Raw genomic sequence first — 22500 nt, forward strand, 5'->3', positions numbered from 1 at the left:
AAATGGGTAAGAACCTTAACTTTCTTGATATGAAGTTCAAGGTTATGATATAATGTGCCCAGTGGGCCACTTTTGGTAAGCAGAACTGGCGCTGTGGGATGAACCAAACGTAATGTTACGGTGCCCAAATTAACAACTCATGCAGATACCATGAAAGGCGTTGGTTGCTTAAAACAGCAGGACGGTGATCATGGAAGTCGAAATCCGCTAAGGAGTGTGTAACAACTCACCTGCCGAAGCAACTAGCCCTTAAAATGGATGGCGCTTAAGTTGTATACCTATACATTACCGCTAAAGTAGATGATTTATATTACTTGTAATATAAATTTTGAAACTTTAGTGAGTAGGAAGGTACAATGGTATGCGTAGAAGTGTTTGGCGTAAGCCTGCATGGAGCTGCCATTGGTACAGATCTTGGTGGTAGTAGCAAATAATCGAATGAGACCTTGGAGGACTGAAGTGGAGAAGGGTTTCGTGTGAACAGTGGTTGATCACGAGTTAGTCGGTCCTAAGTTCAAGGCGAAAGCCGAAAATTTTCAAGTAAAATACAAATGCCAAACAAATATATATATTATATAAAATCTAGCTAAATTAATATACTTGAATAATTTTGAACGAAAGGGAATACGGTTCCAATTCCGTAACCTGTTGAGTATCCGTTTGTTATTAAATATGGGCCTCGTGCTCATCCTGGCAACAGGAACGACCATAAAGAAGCCGTCGAGAGATATCGGAAGAGTTTTCTTTTCTGTTTTATAGCCGTACTACCATGGAAGTCTTTCGCAGAGAGATATGGTAGATGGGCTAGAAGAGCATGACATATACTGTTGTGTCGATATTTTCTCCTCGGACCTTGAAAATTTATGGTGGGGACACGCAAACTTCTCAACAGGCCGTACCAATATCCGCAGCTGGTCTCCAAGGTGAAGAGTCTCTAGTCGATAGAATAATGTAGGTAAGGGAAGTCGGCAAATTAGATCCGTAACTTCGGGATAAGGATTGGCTCTGAAGATTGAGATAGTCGGGCTTGATTGGGAAACAATAACATGGTTTATGTGCTCGTTCTGGGTAAATAGAGTTTCTAGCATTTATGTTAGTTACTTGTTCCCCGGATAGTTTAGTTACGTAGCCAATTGTGGAACTTTCTTGCTAAAATTTTTAAGAATACTAATTGGGTTAAACCAATTAGTTCTTATTAATTATAACGATTATCAATTAACAATCAATTCAGAACTGGCACGGACTTGGGGAATCCGACTGCAAGCAAGTACTTAAATTGCTACTGGGGTGGTTGCTATGTACATAGCTATAGCTTCTAGTCCAGGGCGTTGGTTTGGCGCTTAACCCAGACCCTTGCATTATATACTCCCTTGTGGGTATATTAGAATGCCGTGGCTGTAATCCCTTCAGTGCGGAACACGTCACGTTAAATAAGTTCGGAGGGATCCGAGACACACCTGTCCCTATCTACTATCTAGCGAAACCACAGCCAAGGGAACGGGCTTGGAATAATTAGCGGGGAAAGAAGACCCTTTTGAGCTTGACTCTAATCTGGCAGTGTAAGGAGACATAAGAGGTGTAGAATAAGTGGGAGATATTAGACCTCGGTTTGGTATCGCCAATGAAATACCACTACTCTTATTGTTTCCTTACTTACTTGATTAAATGGAACGTGTATCATTTCCTAGCCATTATACGGATATATTTATTATATCTTATGGTATTGGGTTTTGATGCAAGCTTCTTGATCAAAGTATCACGAGTTTGTTATATAATCGCAAACAAATTCTTTAATAAAACGGTGCATTTATGTATTTTTGATTTGAAAATTTGGTATAACTCCAATTACTCAGGTATGATCCAATTCAAGGACATTGCCAGGTAGGGAGTTTGACTGGGGCGGTACATCTCTCAAATAATAACGGAGGTGTCCCAAGGCCAGCTCAGTGCGGACAGAAACCACACATAGAGCAAAAGGGCAAATGCTGACTTGATCTCGGTGTTCAGTACACACAGGGACAGCAAAAGCTCGGCCTATCGATCCTTTTGGTTTAAAGAGTTTTTAACAAGAGGTGTCAGAAAAGTTACCATAGGGATAACTGGCTTGTGGCGGCCAAGCGTTCATAGCGACGTCGCTTTTTGATCCTTCGATGTCGGCTCTTCCTATCATTGTGAAGCAAAATTCACCAAGCGTTGGATTGTTCACACCATGCAAGGGAACGTGAGCTGCGTCGTGAGACAGGTTAGTTTTACCCTACTAATGACAAAACGTTGTTGCGACAGCATTCCTGCGTAGTACGAGAGGAACCGCAGGTACGGACCAATGGCACAATACTTGTTCGAGCGAACAGTGGTATGACGCTACGTCCGTTGGATTATGCCTGAACGCCTCTAAGGTCGTATCCGTGCTGGACTGCAATGATAAATAAGGGGCAATTTGCATTGTATGGCTTCTAAACCATTTAAAGTTTATAATTTACTTTTTAAACGACAATGGATGTGATGCCAATGTAATTTGTAACATAGTAAAATTGGGAGGATCTTTGATCACCTGATGCCGCGCTAGTTACATATAAAAGCATTATTTAATACAATGACAAAGCCTAGAATCAATTGTAAACGACTTTTGTAACAGGCAAGGTGTTGTAAGTGGTTGAGCAGCTGCCATACTGCGATCCACTGAAGCTTATCCTTTGCTTGATGATTCGATAATAAAATTGCATAATTTATTTGTTGTGTTGAACTTCTTATATAAAGTTCAACCAACAATCTATTTGTATGCATTGATTGTTTGCTTGGCTTTGTGGCGAATTTTTAATCCTTTATATATTACATTCCTAAGGTCTAGATTTTCAAGTAAGAGACCAATTTGATTAACATATCAATATAAGTACAACTCGACCATCTAATAATAACAATATGAATCGTCATCTTATTAGTGACGCGAAGATTGGCAAACATATAATATAAAAATATTCCTAAGGTCTAGATTTTCAAGTAAGAGACCAATTTGATTAACATATCAATATAAGTACAACTCGACCATCTAATAATAACAATATGAATCGTCATCTTATTAGTGACGCGAAGATTGGCAAACATATAATATAAAAATATTCCTAAGGTCTAGATTTTCAAGTAAGAGACCAATTTGATTAACATATCAATATAAGTACAACTCGACCATCTAATAATAACAATATGAATCGTCATCTTATTAGTGACGCGAAGATTGGCAAACATATAATATAAAAAATATTCCTAAGGTCTAGATTTTCAAGTAAGAGACCAATTTGATTAACATATCAATATAAGTACAACTCGACCATCTAATAATAATATGAATCGTCATCTTATTAGTGACGCGAAGATTGGCAAACATATAATATAAAAATATTCCTAAGGTCTAGATTTTCAAGTAAGAGACCAATTTGATTAACATATCAATATAAGTACAACTCGACCATCTAATAATAATATGAATCGTCATCTTATTAGTGACGCGAAGATTGGCAAACATATAATATAAAAATATTCCTAAGGTCTAGATTTTCAAGTAAGAGACCAATTTGATTAACATATCAATATAAGTACAACTCGACCATCTAATAATAACAATATGAATCGTCATCTTTTTAGTGACGCGAAGATTGGCAAACATATAATATAAAAATATTCCTAAGGTCTAGAATCTTAAGCAATAGACCAATTCAACTAAGAGTTGACATATAAAAATATGTTCCTTTTAATGTTAGCAAAATTTTATCGTCACATACTGTTAGTGACGCGAACGTTTTTTTCTCCATGTTTATATGAATGTTTATTCAAAGGTAGAAAGGCAGGATCGTTATTTTATAAGTGAAGCGATAAAAAAATATTATGCAATAGGACATCTATTTATAAATATTTTTAAGTCTTAGAAATTCAAGTAAAGAGATTCAAGAAATTCATTCAACTTAGAGCGCACATATAATTAAAACTATTCCTGAGGTTTAGAAACCAAATTAAATAAAGAGGACATATAAACGTATGTGGTATTTTGATGGTAGTAAAAATGTATCGCGATATTATTAGTGACGCGACCAATTTTTATACTCTTTGCTCCATGTGCAAATATATCTAGTGTTTAGATAGTCAATTAAAAATGACAATTTTAACTAAAAGACTTAAAAAAGTGTTTGTCAAACTTATAATTTTGTCAATACTATATAAAACGCCAATCATATCCTTATAAAAGTAAATACGGTATATGGTTATAAATACAAAACCATATATAAATAAAAAAATGAAATCGTATGTATATGGCTTATAGGTATAATACCTATAAGGCATAATAATGTATAATATTAGCAAATATACATATAAAAGTGCATAAATTGTATAGATATGGCATAAAGAAGGCATTTATGAGAATAGCTAGTAGAATTTGCCCATACACTACTAGCGAAATGAGATATTTATACCTAGTGAGGGCGGCACTAGTACTATAAATTGTGGCAAAATAAATCTTATGCAAATGCATAGGATTTTGTCAATACCGTACAAAAAACTAAGTAAAACGTATGGATATTGAAAAATAAATGGATTATATTCATAAAATACGAATATTTCTTGCATTCTCTTGTTATACGAGAGAATATCATACGGAGCGGGCAGCCCCTAGTATAGTAAGCAGTCGAATGGGAGACAGCGTGTCCAAAAACACCTATAGGGAGGTGGTCGTTGGCGGACCTCTCCTCGTATTGGTCAAACTTATGATTTTGTCAATACTATATAAAACGCCAATCATATCCATATAAAAGTGAATACAGTATATGGATATGAATAAAAAACCATACATAAATAAAAAAAAATATGTATAAAAAATTATACATATATTTATATTAAGCAATCGTATGGATGTGGCTTATAGGTATAATACCTATAAGGCATAATAATGTATAATATAGCAAATATACATATAAAAGTGCATGAATTGTATAGATATGGCATATAAGTGACATATTTATGAGAATAGCTAGTAGAATTTGCCCATACACTACTAGCGAAATGAGATATTTATACCTAGTGAGGGCGGCACTAGTACTATAAATTGTGGCAAAATAAATCTTATGCAAATGCATAGGATTTTGTCAATACCGTACAAAAAACTAAGTAAAACGTATGGATATTGAAAAATAAATGGATTATATTCATAAAATACGAATATTTCTTGCATTCTCTTGTTATATGAGAGAATATCATACGGAGCGGGTAGCCCCCTAGTATAGTAAGCAGTCGAATGGGAGACAGCGTGTCCAAAAACACCTATAGGGAGGTGGTCGTTGGCGGACCTCTCCTCGTATTGGTCAAACTTATGATTTTGTCAATACTATATAAAACGCCAATCATATCCATATAAAAGTGAATACAGTATATGGATATGAATAAAAAACCATACATAAATAAAAAAAAATATGTATAAAAAATTATACATATATTTATATTAAGCAATCGTATGGATGTGGCTTATAGGTATAATACCTATAAGGCATAATAATGTATAATATAGCAAATATACATATAAAAGTGCATGAATTGTATAGATATGGCATATAAGTGACATATTTATGAGAATAGCTAGTAGAATTTGCCCATACACTACTAGCGAAATGAGATATTTATACCTAGTGAGGGCGGCACTAGTACTATAAATTGTGGCAAAATAAATCTTATGCAAATGCATAGGATTTTGTCAATACCGTACAAAAAACTAAGTAAAACGTATGGATATTGAAAAATAAATGGATTATATTCATAAAATACGAATATTTCTTGCATTCTCTTGTTATATGAGAGAATATCATACGGAGCGGGGTAGCCCCTAGTATAGTAAGCAGTCGAATGGGAGACAGCGTGTCCAAAAACACCTATAGGGAGGTGGTCGTTGGCGGACCTCTCCTCGTATTGGTCAAACTTATGATTTTGTCAATACTATATAAAACGCCAATCATATCCATATAAAAGTGAATACAGTATATGGATATGAATAAAAAACCATACATAAATAAAAAAAAATATGTATAAAAAAATTATACATATATTTATATTAAGCAATCGTATGGATGTGGCTTATAGGTATAATACCTATAAGGCATAATAATGTATAATATAGCAAATATACATATAAAAGTGCATGAATTGTATAGATATGGCATATAAGTGACATATTTATGAGAATAGCTAGTAGAATTTGCCCATACACTACTAGCGAAATGAGATATTTATACCTAGTGAGGGCGGCACTAGTACTATAAATTGTGGCAAAATAAATCTTATGCAAATGCATAGGATTTTGTCAATACCGTACAAAAAACTAAGTAAAACGTATGGATATTGAAAAATAAATGGATTATATTCATAAAATACGAATATTTCTTGCATTCTCTTGTTATATGAGAGAATATCATACGGAGCGGGTAGCCCCTAGTATAGTAAGCAGTCGAATGGGAGACAGCGTGTCCAAAAACACCTATAGGGAGGTGGTCGTTGGCGGACCTCTCCTCGTATTGGTCAAACTTATGATTTTGTCAATACTATATAAAACGCCAATCATATCCATATAAAATTGAATACAGTATATGGATATGAATAAAAAACCATACAAAAATAAAAAAAAAATATGTATAAAAAAATTATACATATATTTATATTAAGCAATCGTATGGATGTGGCTTATAGGTATAATACCTATAAGGCATAATAATGTATAATATAGCAAATATACATATAAAAAGTGCATGAATTGTATAGATATGGCATATAAGTGACATATTTATGAGAATAGCTAGTAGAATTTCCCCATACACTACTAGCGAAATGAGATATTTATACCTAGTGAGGGCGGCACTAGTACTATAAATTGTGGCAAAATAAATCTTATGCAAATGCATAGGATTTTGTCAATACCGTACAAAAAACTAAGTAAAAACGTATGGATATTGAAAAAATAAATGGATTATATTCATAAAATACGAATATTTCTTGCATTCTCTTGTTATATGAGAGAATATCATACGGAGCGGGTAGCCCCTAGTATAGTAAGCAGTCGAATGGGAGACAGCGTGTCCAAAAACACCTATAGGGAGGTGGTCGTTGGCGGACCTCTCCTCGTATTGGTCAAACTTATGATTTTGTCAATACTATATAAAACGCCAATCATATCCATATAAAAGTGAATACAGTATATGGATATGAATAAAAAACCATACATAAATAAAAAAAAAATATGTATAAAAAATTATACATATATTTATATTAAGCAATCGTATGGATGTGGCTTATAGGTATAATACCTATAAGGCATAATAATGTATAATATAGCAAATATACATATAAAAGTGCATGAATTGTATAGATATGGCATATAAGTGACATATTTATGAGAATAGCTAGTAGAATTTGCCCATACACTACTAGCGAAATGAGATATTTATACCTAGTGAGGGCGGCACTAGTACTATAAATTGTGGCAAAATAAATCTTATGCAAATGCATAGGATTTTGTCAATACCATACATAAACCGTATGGATATTGAGAAGTTAATAGATTACATCTATAATATGAGAAGTATTTTAGTATTCTTATTAAATAAGAGAATACTATAAGGGTGAGTGGCAAAGAGAATTGAATATACCCGAATGGGAGACAGCGTGTCCAAAAACTACTATAGGTGGTGTGGCAAATATGAGGAAGGCAATATATCCATATAATGAAAATAAAAGTGCGTTTTCTTATTATATAAGAGAACACTATATGGGTGAGTGGCAAAGTAAATTGAATATACCCGAATGGGAGACAGCGTGTCCAAAAACTACTATAGGTGGTGTGGCAAATATGAGGAAGGCAATATATCCATATAATGAAAATAAAAGTGCGTTTTCTTATTATATAAGAGAACACTATATGGGTGAGTGGCAAAGTAAATTGAATATACCCGAAATGGGAGACAGCGTGTCCAAAAACTACTATAGGTGGTGTGGCAAATATGAGGAAGGCAATATATCCATATAATGAATATAAAAGTGCGTTGTCTTATTATATAAGAGAACACTATATGGGTGAGTGGCAAAGTAAATTGAATATACCCGAATGGGAGACAGCGTGTCCAAAAACTACTATAGGATGGTCAATGGGCCGGCCGTCTGCTATTGACATATGTCAGTAGAGAAGATATTATCCGTCAAATTTGTTTCTTTATTCATTTATTTGAATACGAGACTTGGCTCCGCGGTTAATATTTTAAGCCCAAAGATAATAACGTTGAAACAAAGGCCAAGTTTCTATTGTACATAGAATAACAAATTGTTTCCGAATTTTATCGTTAATTTTAGGAGGTAGGCTAACATGATTTATATTATATGTGTATTATTAAATAATAATAGTACATAAAAGTCTACCAAAGAAATATAAAAATGTAATTATGAATACATTTTCAATATTAATATCAACTTATATTGTTGATAATAAAAAATAGCTATTAAGAGAGTTATTTAAGAAATTATATAATATATAATAAAGAGTATATATATAAATAATATATAAGTATATATTATTTAAGAAATAAATATAGTAGTAATAATTATATATATACACTCGGTTCTATTTTATATATTACCAGAGACTTATATGGATATATATAGATAAATTTTAAATTTATCGTCAAAATACAAATGATTAACTCAATATCTTATATTGGTTAAACAAAAATTGTACATGTGTGGATACAATATATTATGTATGTCGAACAAAAATGATATTTTAGAATGAAATGTGCATATATAAAGAAAATATATGAAAAATAAATATTGTGTTTATAAAGAATATGATTCTTTTTGACATCAATAAAAACTTGTTATTATTAGTGGCGAAACAAGTATAAATTGGAAAACAAACGTATACGAATGCTATATAAAAATGGCCGTATTCGATAGAAATAAAATCTATAACAACATATATATTGCTAATTTCTATTCAAAAAATATGAATGAAATATGAATAAAAACATTATTCTGGTTGATCCTGCCAGTAGTTATATGCTTGTCTCAAAGATTAAGCCATGCATGTCTAAGTACACACGAATTAAAAGTGAAACCGCAAAAGGCTCATTATATCAGTTATGGTTCCTTAGATCGTTAACAGTTACTTGGATAACTGTGGTAATTCTAGAGCTAATACATGCAATTAAAACATGAACCTTATGGAACATGTGCTTTTATTAGGCTAAAACCAAGCGATCGCAAGATCGTTATATTGGTTGAACTCTAGATAACATGCAGATCGTATGGTCTTGTACCGACGACAGATCTTTCAAATGTCTGCCCTATCAACTTTTGATGGTAGTATCTAGGACTACCATGGTTGCAACGGGTAACGGGGAATCAGGGTTCGATTCCGGAGAGGGAGCCTGAGAAACGGCTACCACATCTAAGGAAGGCAGCAGGCGCGTAAATTACCCACTCCCAGCTCGGGGAGGTAGTGACGAAAAATAACAATACAGGACTCATATCCGAGGCCCTGTAATTGGAATGAGTACACTTTAAATCCTTTAACAAGGACCAATTGGAGGGCAAGTCTGGTGCCAGCAGCCGCGGTAATTCCAGCTCCAATAGCGTATATTAAAGTTGTTGCGGTTAAAACGTTCGTAGTTGAACTTGTGCTTCATACGGGTAGTACAACTTACAATTGTGGTTAGTACTATACCTTTATGTATGTAAGCGTATTACCGGTGGAGTTCTTACATGTGCTTAGATACTTGTATTTTTTCATATGTTCCTCCTATTTAAAAACCTGCATTAGTGCTCTTAAACGAGTGTTATTGTGGGCCGGTACAATTACTTTGAACAAATTAGAGTGCTTAAAGCAGGCTTCAAATGCCTGAATATTCTGTGCATGGGATAATGAAATAAGACCTCTGTTCTGCTTTCATTGGTTTTCAGATCAAGAGGTAATGATTAATAGAAGCAGTTTGGGGGCATTAGTATTACGACGCGAGAGGTGAAATTCTTGGACCGTCGTAAGACTAACTTAAGCGAAAGCATTTGCCAAAGATGTTTTCATTAATCAAGAACGAAAGTTAGAGGTTCGAAGGCGATCAGATACCGCCCTAGTTCTAACCATAAACGATGCCAGCTAGCAATTGGGTGTAGCTACTTTTATGGCTCTCTCAGTCGCTTCCCGGGAAACCAAAGCTTTTGGGCTCCGGGGGAAGTATGGTTGCAAAGCTGAAACTTAAAGGAATTGACGGAAGGGCACCACCAGGAGTGGAGCCTGCGGCTTAATTTGACTCAACACGGGAAAACTTACCAGGTCCGAACATAAGTGTGTAAGACAGATTGATAGCTCTTTCTCGAATCTATGGGTGGTGGTGCATGGCCGTTCTTAGTTCGTGGAGTGATTTGTCTGGTTAATTCCGATAACGAACGAGACTCAAATATATTAAATAGATATCTTCAGGATTATGGTGTTGAAGCTTATATAGCCTTCATTCATGGTGGCAGTAAAATGTTTATTGTGTTTGAATGTGTTTATATAAGTGGAGCCGTACCTGTTGGTTTGTCCCATTATAAGGACACTAGCTTCTTAAATGGACAAATTGCGTCTAGCAATAATGAGATTGAGCAATAACAGGTCTGTGATGCCCTTAGATGTCCTGGGCTGCACGCGCGCTACAATGAAAGTATCAACGTGTATTTCCTAGACCGAGAGGTCCGGGTAAACCGCTGAACCACTTTCATGCTTGGGATTGTGAACTGAAACTGTTCACATGAACTTGGAATTCCCAGTAAGTGTGAGTCATTAACTCGCATTGATTACGTCCCTGCCCTTTGTACACACCGCCCGTCGCTACTACCGATTGAATTATTTAGTGAGGTCTCCGGACGTGATCACTGTGACGCCTTGCGTGTTACGGTTGTTTCGCAAAAGTTGACCGAACTTGATTATTTAGAGGAAGTAAAAGTCGTAACAAGGTTTCCGTAGGTGAACCTGCGGAAGGATCATTAATGTTTTAATATCCTTACCGTTAATAAAATATTTGTTTATATTATAATAAATACATTATAGTATTACAAATAAAATATGAATTGCCAAAATGTATATGAGATCTATTATAGATCAAATGAAATTTCGAACAAGCAAATCGAAATAATGCAAATATTAAAATTATATATTGTATTTAATACATATGAGAGAAATTAATAAGCAGCCAAAGCAAACAAATAAAAATTCGAACAAGCAAATCGAATTATTAAAATAATAATATTAAATTATTATTGTATATCCTTACCGTTAATAAAATATTTGTTTATATTATAATAAATACATTATAATAATACAAATAAAATATGAATTGCCAAAATGTATATGAGATCTAATATAGATCAAATAAAATTTCGAACAAGCAAATCGAAATAATGCAAATATTAAAATTATATATTGTATTTAATACATATGAGAGAAATAATAAGCAGCCAAAGCAAACAAATAAAAATTCGAACAAGCAAATCGAATTATTAAAATAATAATATTAAATTATTATTGTATATCCTTACCGTTAATAAAATATTTGTTTATATTATAATAAATACATTATAGTAATACAAATAAAATATGAATTGCCAAAATGTATATGATCTAATATAGATCAAATGAAATTTCGAACAAGCAAATCGAAATAATGCAAATATTAAAATTATATATTGTATTTAATACATATGAGAGAAATAATAAGCAGCCAAAACAAACAAATAAAAATTCGAACAAGCAAATCGAATTATTAAAATAATAATATTAAATTATTATTGTATATAAACACAATTAAAATACTGTGTGTATATGGACCATAATATACACGCGTTGCGATATGTATTGTTCATCTCAGTTATGCGCATACATTGGATAATGCAACAACCTAAAATGTACAATGTTGTACCTGGTTTTATACAGGTTAATGTTTTATATAAATTTCAATTTATATCGCTAAAAAAGTATTAATATATATATATATATATTTATTTACAATAAATGCAATTTAAAAAGAAATACTTTGATATATATTGGTTATATAAAACTAAGACATTTCGCAGCATTCGTTTTAGGTATAAAAATAAATTTATTGAAGGAATTGATATATGCCAGTAAAATGGTGTATTTTTAATTTCTTTCAATAAAAACATATTTGACAAAATTAAGAAACCAATTTATAAAACTCTAAGCGGTGGATCACTCGGCTCATGGGTCGATGAAGAACGCAGCAAACTGTGCGTCATCGTGTGAACTGCAGGACACATGAACATCGACATTTTGAACGCATATCGCAGTCCATGCTGTTATGTACTTTAATTAATTTTATAGTGCTGCTTGGACTACATATGGTTGAGGGTTGTAAGACTATGCTAATTAAGTTGCTTATACAAATTTTATAATGAAATTTTATAAGCATATGGTATATTATTGGATAATAATAATTTAATTATTTTATTCATAATATTAAAAAATATATGAAAAACATTATCTCACATTAGTAAATAATTTGAATGTGAAAAACGAAGAGAAATATTTTCTTTTTCAATCAAATGATACTGAGAAATGTCTAGCATAAAAATTTATCTAGAATTGTCTCTTATTAATGATTAGAAAATAGAAAACCGTTGACAATATTATTGTTCTTCGTTGATTCGTTAAATCAAACAAATGCCATTTATATACAGATATTATTAATATAACGAATTTAATAAAATGTTTTATCATTATATATAAAGAATTAATTGCATATAAAAGTTATACACAACCTCAACTCATATGGGACTACCCCCTGAATTTAAGCATATTAATTAGGGGAGGAAAAGAAACTAACAAGGATTTTCTTAGTAGCGGCGAGCGAAAAGAAATCAGTTCAGCACTAAGTCACTTTGTCTATATGGCAAATGTGAGATGCAGTGTATGGAGCGTCAATATTCTAGTATGAGAAATTAACGATTTAAGTCCTTCTTAAATGAGGCCATTTACCCATAGAGGGTGCCAGGCCCGTATAACGTTAATGATTACTAGATGATGTTTCCAAAGAGTCGTGTTGCTTGATAGTGCAGCACTAAGTGGGTGGTAAACTCCATCTAAAACTAAATATAACCATGAGACCGATAGTAAACAAGTACCGTGAGGGAAAGTTGAAAAGAACTCTGAATAGAGAGTTAAACAGTACGTGAAACTGCTTAGAGGTTAAGCCCGATGAACCTGAATATCCGTTATGGAAAATTCATCATTAGAATTGTAATATTTAAACAATATTATGATAATAGTGTGCATTTTTTCCATATAAGGACATTGTAATCTATTAGCATACCAAATTTATCATAAAATATAACTTATAGTTTATTCAAATTAATTTGCTTGCATTTTAACACAGAATAAATGTTATTAATTTGATAAAGTGCTGATAGATTTATATGAATACAGTGCGTTAATTTTTCGGAATTATATAATGGCATAATTATCATTGATTTTTGTGTTTATTATATGCACTTGTAGGATTAACAATGCGAAAGATTCAGGATACCTTCGGGACCCGTCTTGAAACACGGACCAAGGAGTCTAACATATGTGCAAGTTATTGGGATATAAACCTAATAGCGTAATTAACTTGACTAATAATGGGATTAGTTTTTTAACTATTTATAGCTAATTAACACAATCCCGGGGCGTTCTATATAGTTATGTATAATGATATTTATATTATTTATGCCTCTAACTGGAACGTACCTTGAGCATATATGCTGTGACCCGAAAGATGGTGAACTATACTTGATCAGGTTGAAGTCAGGGGAAACCCTGATGGAAGACCGAAACAGTTCTGACGTGCAAATCGATTGTCAGAATTGAGTATAGGGGCGAAAGACCAATCGAACCATCTAGTAGCTGGTTCCTTCCGAAGTTTCCCTCAGGATAGCTGGTGCATTTTAATATTATATAAAATAATCTTATCTGGTAAAGCGAATGATTAGAGGCCTTAGGGTCGAAACGATCTTAACCTATTCTCAAACTTTAAATGGGTAAGAACCTTAACTTTCTTGATATGAAGTTCAAGGTTATGATATAATGTGCCCAGTGGGCCACTTTTGGTAAGCAGAACTGGCGCTGTGGGATGAACCAAACGTAATGTTACGGTGCCCAAATTAACAACTCATGCAGATACCATGAAAGGCGTTGGTTGCTTAAAACAGCAGGACGGTGATCATGGAAGTCGAAATCCGCTAAGGAGTGTGTAACAACTCACCTGCCGAAGCAACTAGCCCTTAAAATGGATGGCGCTTAAGTTGTATACCTATACATTACCGCTAAAGTAGATGATTTATATTACTTGTAATATAAATTTTGAAACTTTAGTGAGTAGGAAGGTACAATGGTATGCGTAGAAGTGTTTGGCGTAAGCCTGCATGGAGCTGCCATTGGTACAGATCTTGGTGGTAGTAGCAAATAATCGAATGAGACCTTGGAGGACTGAAGTGGAGAAGGGTTTCGTGTGAACAGTGGTTGATCACGAGTTAGTCGGTCCTAAGTTCAAGGCGAAAGCCGAAAATTTTCAAGTAAAATACAAATGCCAAACAAATATATATATTATATAAAATCTAGCTAAATTAATATACTTGAATAATTTTGAACGAAAGGGAATACGGTTCCAATTCCGTAACCTGTTGAGTATCCGTTTGTTATTAAATATGGGCCTCGTGCTCATCCTGGCAACAGGAACGACCATAAAGAAGCCGTCGAGAGATATCGGAAGAGTTTTCTTTTCTGTTTTATAGCCGTACTACCATGGAAGTCTTTCGCAGAGAGATATGGTAGATGGGCTAGAAGAGCATGACATATACTGTTGTGTCGATATTTTCTCCTCGGACCTTGAAAATTTATGGTGGGGACACGCAAACTTCTCAACAGGCCGTACCAATATCCGCAGCTGGTCTCCAAGGTGAAGAGTCTCTAGTCGATAGAATAATGTAGGTAAGGGAAGTCGGCAAATTAGATCCGTAACTTCGGGATAAGGATTGGCTCTGAAGATTGAGATAGTCGGGCTTGATTGGGAAACAATAACATGGTTTATGTGCTCGTTCTGGGTAAATAGAGTTTCTAGCATTTATGTTAGTTACTTGTTCCCCGGATAGTTTAGTTACGTAGCCAATTGTGGAACTTTCTTGCTAAAATTTTTAAGAATACTAATTGGGTTAAACCAATTAGTTCTTATTAATTATAACGATTATCAATTAACAATCAATTCAGAACTGGCACGGACTTGGGGAATCCGACTGTCTAATTAAAACAAAGCATTGTGATGGCCCTAGCGGGTGTTGACACAATGTGATTTCTGCCCAGTGCTCTGAATGTCAAAGTGAAGAAATTCAAGTAAGCGCGGGTCAACGGCGGGAGTAACTATGACTCTCTTAAGGTAGCCAAATGCCTCGTCATCTAATTAGTGACGCGCATGAATGGATTAACGAGATTCCTACTGTCCCTATCTACTATCTAGCGAAACCACAGCCAAGGGAACGGGCTTGGAATAATTAGCGGGGAAAGAAGACCCTTTTGAGCTTGACTCTAATCTGGCAGTGTAAGGAGACATAAGAGGTGTAGAATAAGTGGGAGATATTAGACCTCGGTTTGGTATCGCCAATGAAATACCACTACTCTTATTGTTTCCTTACTTACTTGATTAAATGGAACGTGTATCATTTCCTAGCCATTATACGGATATATTTATTATATCTTATGGTATTGGGTTTTGATGCAAGCTTCTTGATCAAAGTATCACGAGTTTGTTATATAATCGCAAACAAATTCTTTAATAAAACGGTGCATTTATGTATTTTTGATTTGAAAATTTGGTATAACTCCAATTACTCAGGTATGATCCAATTCAAGGACATTGCCAGGTAGGGAGTTTGACTGGGGCGGTACATCTCTCAAATAATAACGGAGGTGTCCCAAGGCCAGCTCAGTGCGGACAGAAACCACACATAGAGCAAAAGGGCAAATGCTGACTTGATCTCGGTGTTCAGTACACACAGGGACAGCAAAAGCTCGGCCTATCGATCCTTTTGGTTTAAAGAGTTTTTAACAAGAGGTGTCAGAAAAGTTACCATAGGGATAACTGGCTTGTGGCGGCCAAGCGTTCATAGCGACGTCGCTTTTTGATCCTTCGATGTCGGCTCTTCCTATCATTGTGAAGCAAAATTCACCAAGCGTTGGATTGTTCACCCATGCAAGGGAACGTGAGCTGGGTTTAGACCGTCGTGAGACAGGTTAGTTTTACCCTACTAATGACAAAACGTTGTTGCGACAGCATTCCTGCGTAGTACGAGAGGAACCGCAGGTACGGACCAATGGCACAATACTTGTTCGAGCGAACAGTGGTATGACGCTACGTCCGTTGGATTATGCCTGAACGCCTCTAAGGTCGTATCCGTGCTGGACTGCAATGATAAATAAGGGGCAATTTGCATTGTATGGCTTCTAAACCATTTAAAGTTTATAATTTACTTTTTAAACGACAATGGATGTGATGCCAATGTAATTTGTAACATAGTAAATTGGGAGGATCTTTGATCACCTGATGCCGCGCTAGTTACATATAAAAGCATTATTTAATACAATGACAAAGCCTAGAATCAATTGTAAACGACTTTTGTAACAGGCAAGGTGTTGTAAGTGGTTGAGCAGCTGCCATACTGCGATCCACTGAAGCTTATCCTTTGCTTGATGATTCGATAATAAAATTGCATAATTTATTTGTTGTGTTGAACTTCTTATATAAAGTTCAACCAACAATCTATTTGTATGCATTGATTGTTTGCTTGGCTTTGTGGCGAATTTTTAATCCTTTATATATTACATTCCTAAGGTCTAGATTTTCAAGTAAGAGACCAATTTGATTAACATATCAATATAAGTACAACTCGACCATCTAATAATAACAATATGAATCGTCATCTTATTAGTGACGCGAAGATTGGCAAACATATAATATAAAAATATTCCTAAGGTCTAGATTTTCAAGTAAGAGACCAATTTGATTAACATATCAATATAAGTACAACTCGACCATCTAATAATAACAATATGAATCGTCATCTTATTAGTGACGCGAAGATTGGCAAACATATAATATAAAAATATTCCTAAGGTCTAGATTTTCAAGTAAGAGACCAATTTGATTAACATATCAATATAAGTACAACTCGACCATCTAATAATAACAATATGAATCGTCATCTTATTAGTGACGCGAAGATTGGCAAACATATAATATAAAAATATTCCTAAGGTCTAGATTTTCAAGTAAGAGACCAATTTGATTAACATATCAATATAAGTACAACTCGACCATCTAATAATAATATGAATCGTCATCTTATTAGTGACGCGAAGATTGGCAAACATATAATATAAAAATATTCCTAAGGTCTAGATTTTCAAGTAAGAGACCAATTTGATTAACATATCAATATAAGTACAACTCGACCATCTAATAATAATATGAATCGTCATCTTATTAGTGACGCGAAGATTGGCAAACATATAATATAAAAATATTCCTAAGGTCTAGATTTTCAAGTAAGAGACCAATTTGATTAACATATCAATATAAGTACAACTCGACCATCTAATAATAACAATATGAATCGTCATCTTTTTAGTGACGCGAAGATTGGCAAACATATAATATAAAAATATTCCTAAGGTCTAGAATCTTAAGCAATAGACCAATTCAACTAAGAGTTGACATATAAAAATATGTTCCTTTTAATGTTAGCAAAATTTTATCGTCACATACTGTTAGTGACGCGAACGTTTTTTTCTCCATGTTTATATGAATGTTTATTCAAAGGTAGAAAGGCAGGATCGTTATTTTATAAGTGAAGCGATAAAAAAATATTATGCAATAGGACATCTATTTATAAATATTTTTAAGTCTTAGAAATTCAAGTAAAGAGATTCAAGAAATTCATTCAACTTAGAGCGCACATATAATTAAAACTATTCCTGAGGTTTAGAAACCAAATTAAATAAAGAGGACATATAAACGTATGTGGTATTTTGATGGTAGTAAAAATGTATCGCGATATTATTAGTGACGCGACCAATTTTTATACTCTTTGCTCCATGTGCAAATATATCTAGTGTTTAGATAGTCAATTAAAAATGACAATTTTAACTAAAAGACTTAAAAAAGTGTTTGTCAAACTTATAATTTTGTCAATACTATATAAAACGCCAATCATATCCTTATAAAAGTAAATACGGTATATGGTTATAAATACAAAACCATATATAAATAAAAAAATGAAATCGTATGTATATGGCTTATAGGTATAATACCTATAAGGCATAATAATGTATAATATTAGCAAATATACATATAAAAGTGCATAAATTGTATAGATATGGCATAAAGAAGGCATTTATGAGAATAGCTAGTAGAATTTGCCCATACACTACTAGCGAAATGAGATATTTATACCTAGTGAGGGCGGCACTAGTACTATAAATTGTGGCAAAATAAATCTTATGCAAATGCATAGGATTTTGTCAATACCGTACAAAAAACTAAGTAAAACGTATGGATATTGAAAAATAAATGGATTATATTCATAAAATACGAATATTTCTTGCATTCTCTTGTTATATGAGAGAATATCATACGGAGCGGGTAGCCCCTAGTATAGTAAGCAGTCGAATGGGAGACAGCGTGTCCAAAAACACCTATAGGGAGGTGGTCGTTGGCGGACCTCTCCTCGTATTGGTCAAACTTATGATTTTGTCAATACTATATAAAACGCCAATCATATCCATATAAAAGTGAATACAGTATATGGATATGAATAAAAAACCATACATAAATAAAAAAAAAATATGTATAAAAAATTATACATATATTTATATTAAGCAATCGTATGGATGTGGCTTATAGGTATAATACCTATAAGGCATAATATTGTATAATATAGCAAATATACATATAAAAGTGCATGAATTGTATAGATATGGCATATAAGTGACATATTTATGAGAATAGCTAGTAGAATTTGCCCATACACTACTAGCGAAATGAGATATTTATACCTAGTGAGGGCGGCACTAGTACTATAAATTGTGGCAAAATAAATCTTATGCAAATGCATAGGATTTTGTCAATACCGTACAAAAAACTAAGTAAAACGTATGGATATTGAAAAATAAATGGATTATATTCATAAAATACGAATATTTCTTGCATTCTCTTGTTATATGAGAGAATATCATACGGAGCGGGTAGCCCCTAGTATAGTAAGCAGTCGAATGGGAGACAGCGTGTCCAAAAACACCTATAGGGAGGTGGTCGTTGGCGGACCTCTCCTCGTATTGGTCAAACTTATGATTTTGTCAATACTATATAAAACGCCAATCATATCCATATAAAAGTGAATACAGTATATGGATATGAATAAAAAACCATACATAAATAAAAAAAAATATGTATAAAAAATTATACATATATTTATATTAAGCAATCGTATGGATGTGGCTTATAGGTATAATACCTATAAGGCATAATAATGTATAATATAGCAAATATACATATAAAAGTGCATGAATTGTATAGATATGGCATATAAGTGACATATTTATGAGAATAGCTAGTAGAATTTGCCCATACACTACTAGCGAAATGAGATATTTATACCTAGTGAGGGCGGCACTAGTACTATAAATTGTGGCAAAATAAATCTTATGCAAATGCATAGGATTTTGTCAATACCGTACAAAAAACTAAGTAAAACGTATGGATATTGAAAAATAAATGGATTATATTCATAAAATACGAATATTTCTTGCATTCTCTTGTTATATGAGAGAATATCATACGGAGCGGGTAGCCCCTAGTATAGTAAGCAGTCGAATGGGAGACAGCGTGTCCAAAAACACCTATAGGGAGGTGGTCGTTGGCGGACCTCTCCTCGTATTGGTCAAACTTATGATTTTGTCAATACTATATAAAACGCCAATCATATCCATATAAAATTGAATACAGTATATGGATATGAATAAAAAACCATACAAAAATAAAAAAAAAATATGTATAAAAAATTATACATATATTTATATTAAGCAATCGTATGGATGTGGCTTATAGGTATAATACCTATAAGGCATAATAATGTATAATATAGCAAATATACATATAAAAGTGCATGAATTGTATAGATATGGCATATAAGTGACATATTTATGAGAATAGCTAGTAGAATTTCCCCATACACTACTAGCGAAATGAGATATTTATACCTAGTGAGGGCGGCACTAGTACTATAAATTGTGGCAAAATAAATCTTATGCAAATGCATAGGATTTTGTCAATACCGTACAAAAAACTAAGTAAAACGTATGGATATTGAAAAATAAATGGATTATATTCATAAAATACGAATATTTCTTGCATTCTCTTGTTATATGAGAGAATATCATACGGAGCGGGTAGCCCCTAGTATAGTAAGCAGTCGAATGGGAGACAGCGTGTCCAAAAACACCTATAGGGAGGTGGTCGTTGGCGGACCTCTCCTCGTATTGGTCAAACTTATGATTTTGTCAATACTATATAAAACGCCAATCATATCCATATAAAAGTGAATACAGTATATGGATATGAATAAAAAACCATACATAAATAAAAAAAAATATGTATAAAAAATTATACATATATTTATATTAAGCAATCGTATGGATGTGGCTTATAGGTATAATACCTATAAGGCATAATAATGTATAATATAGCAAATATACATATAAAAGTGCATGAATTGTATAGATATGGCATATAAGTGACATATTTATGAGAATAGCTAGTAGAATTTGCCCATACACTACTAGCGAAATGAGATATTTATACCTAGTGAGGGCGGCACTAGTACTATAAATTGTGGCAAAATAAATCTTATGCAAATGCATAGGATTTTGTCAATACCATACATAAACCGTATGGATATTGAGAAGTTAATAGATTACATCTATAATATGAGAAGTATTTTAGTATTCTTATTAAATAAGAGAATACTATAAGGGTGAGTGGCAAAGAGAATTGAATATACCCGAATGGGAGACAGCGTGTCCAAAAACTACTATAGGTGGTGTGGCAAATATGAGGAAGGCAATATATCCATATAATGAAAATAAAAGTGCGTTTTCTTATTATATAAGAGAACACTATATGGGTGAGTGGCAAAGTAAATTGAATATACCCGAATGGGAGACAGCGTGTCCAAAAACTACTATAGGTGGTGTGGCAAATATGAGGAAGGCAATATATCCATATAATGAAAATAAAAGTGCGTTTTCTTATTATATAAGAGAACACTATATGGGTGAGTGGCAAAGTAAATTGAATATACCCGAATGGGAGACAGCGTGTCCAAAAACTACTATAGGTGGTGTGGCAAATATGAGGAAGGCAATATATCCATATAATGAATATAAAAGTGCGTTGTCTTATTATATAAGAGAACACTATATGGGTGAGTGGCAAAGTAAATTGAATATACCCGAATGGGAGACAGCGTGTCCAAAAACTACTATAGGATGGTCAATGGGCCGGCCGTCTGCTATTGACATATGTCAGTAGAGAAGATATTATCCGTCAAATTTGTTTCTTTATTCATTTATTTGAATACGAGACTTGGCTCCGCGGTTAATATTTTAAGCCCAAAGATAATAACGTTGAAACAAAGGCCAAGTTTCTATTGTACATAGAATAACAAATTGTTTCCGAATTTTATCGTTAATTTTAGGAGGTAGGCTAACATGATTTATATTATATGTGTATTATTAAATAATAATAGTACATAAAAGTCTACCAAAGAAATATAAAAATGTAATTATGAATACATTTTCAATATTAATATCAACTTATATTGTTGATAATAAAAAATAGCTATTAAGAGAGTTATTTAAGAAATTATATAATATATAATAAAGAGTATATATATAAATAATATATAAGTATATATTATTTAAGAAATAAATATAGTAGTAATAATTATATATATACACTCGGTTCTATTTTATATATTACCAGAGACTTATATGGATATATATAGATAAATTTTAAATTTATCGTCAAAATACAAATGATTAACTCAATATCTTATATTGGTTAAACAAAAATTGTACATGTGTGGATACAATATATTATGTATGTCGAACAAAAATGATATTTTAGAATGAAATGTGCATATATAAAGAAAATATATGAAAAATAAATATTGTGTTTATAAAGAATATGATTCTTTTTGACATCAATAAAAACTTGTTATTATTAGTGGCGAAACAAGTATAAATTGGAAAACAAACGTATACGAATGCTATATAAAAATGGCCGTATTCGATAGAAATAAAATCTATAACAACATATATATTGCTAATTTCTATTCAAAAAA

General features: G+C 33.0%; 3 non-coding genes and 1 pseudogene across 3 annotated transcripts; all 4 read left to right on the forward strand.

Annotated features, from left to right (window-relative positions):
• LOC127012440 (large subunit ribosomal RNA) lies at positions 1-2709 on the forward strand (annotated as a pseudogene; the record flags this gene model as incomplete).
• Positions 2710-9048: 6339 nt separating this feature from the next.
• On the forward strand, positions 9049-11043 carry LOC127012444 (small subunit ribosomal RNA). The gene has a single exon (XR_007765933.1). It is a non-coding gene; the product is annotated as a small subunit ribosomal RNA (ribosomal RNA).
• Positions 11044-12246: 1203 nt separating this feature from the next.
• Positions 12247-12425, forward strand: LOC127012433 (5.8S ribosomal RNA). Its single transcript, XR_007765924.1, has one exon. It is a non-coding gene; the product is annotated as a 5.8S ribosomal RNA (ribosomal RNA).
• Positions 12426-12827: 402 nt separating this feature from the next.
• On the forward strand, positions 12828-16798 carry LOC127012437 (large subunit ribosomal RNA). The gene has a single exon (XR_007765928.1). It is a non-coding gene; the product is annotated as a large subunit ribosomal RNA (ribosomal RNA).
• Positions 16799-22500: the final 5702 nt, after the last annotated feature.

The sequence above is a fragment of the Drosophila biarmipes genome, unplaced genomic scaffold (assembly GCF_025231255.1).
Source record: "Drosophila biarmipes strain raj3 unplaced genomic scaffold, RU_DBia_V1.1 ptg000081l, whole genome shotgun sequence".
Taxonomy (NCBI): domain Eukaryota; kingdom Metazoa; phylum Arthropoda; class Insecta; order Diptera; family Drosophilidae; genus Drosophila; species Drosophila biarmipes.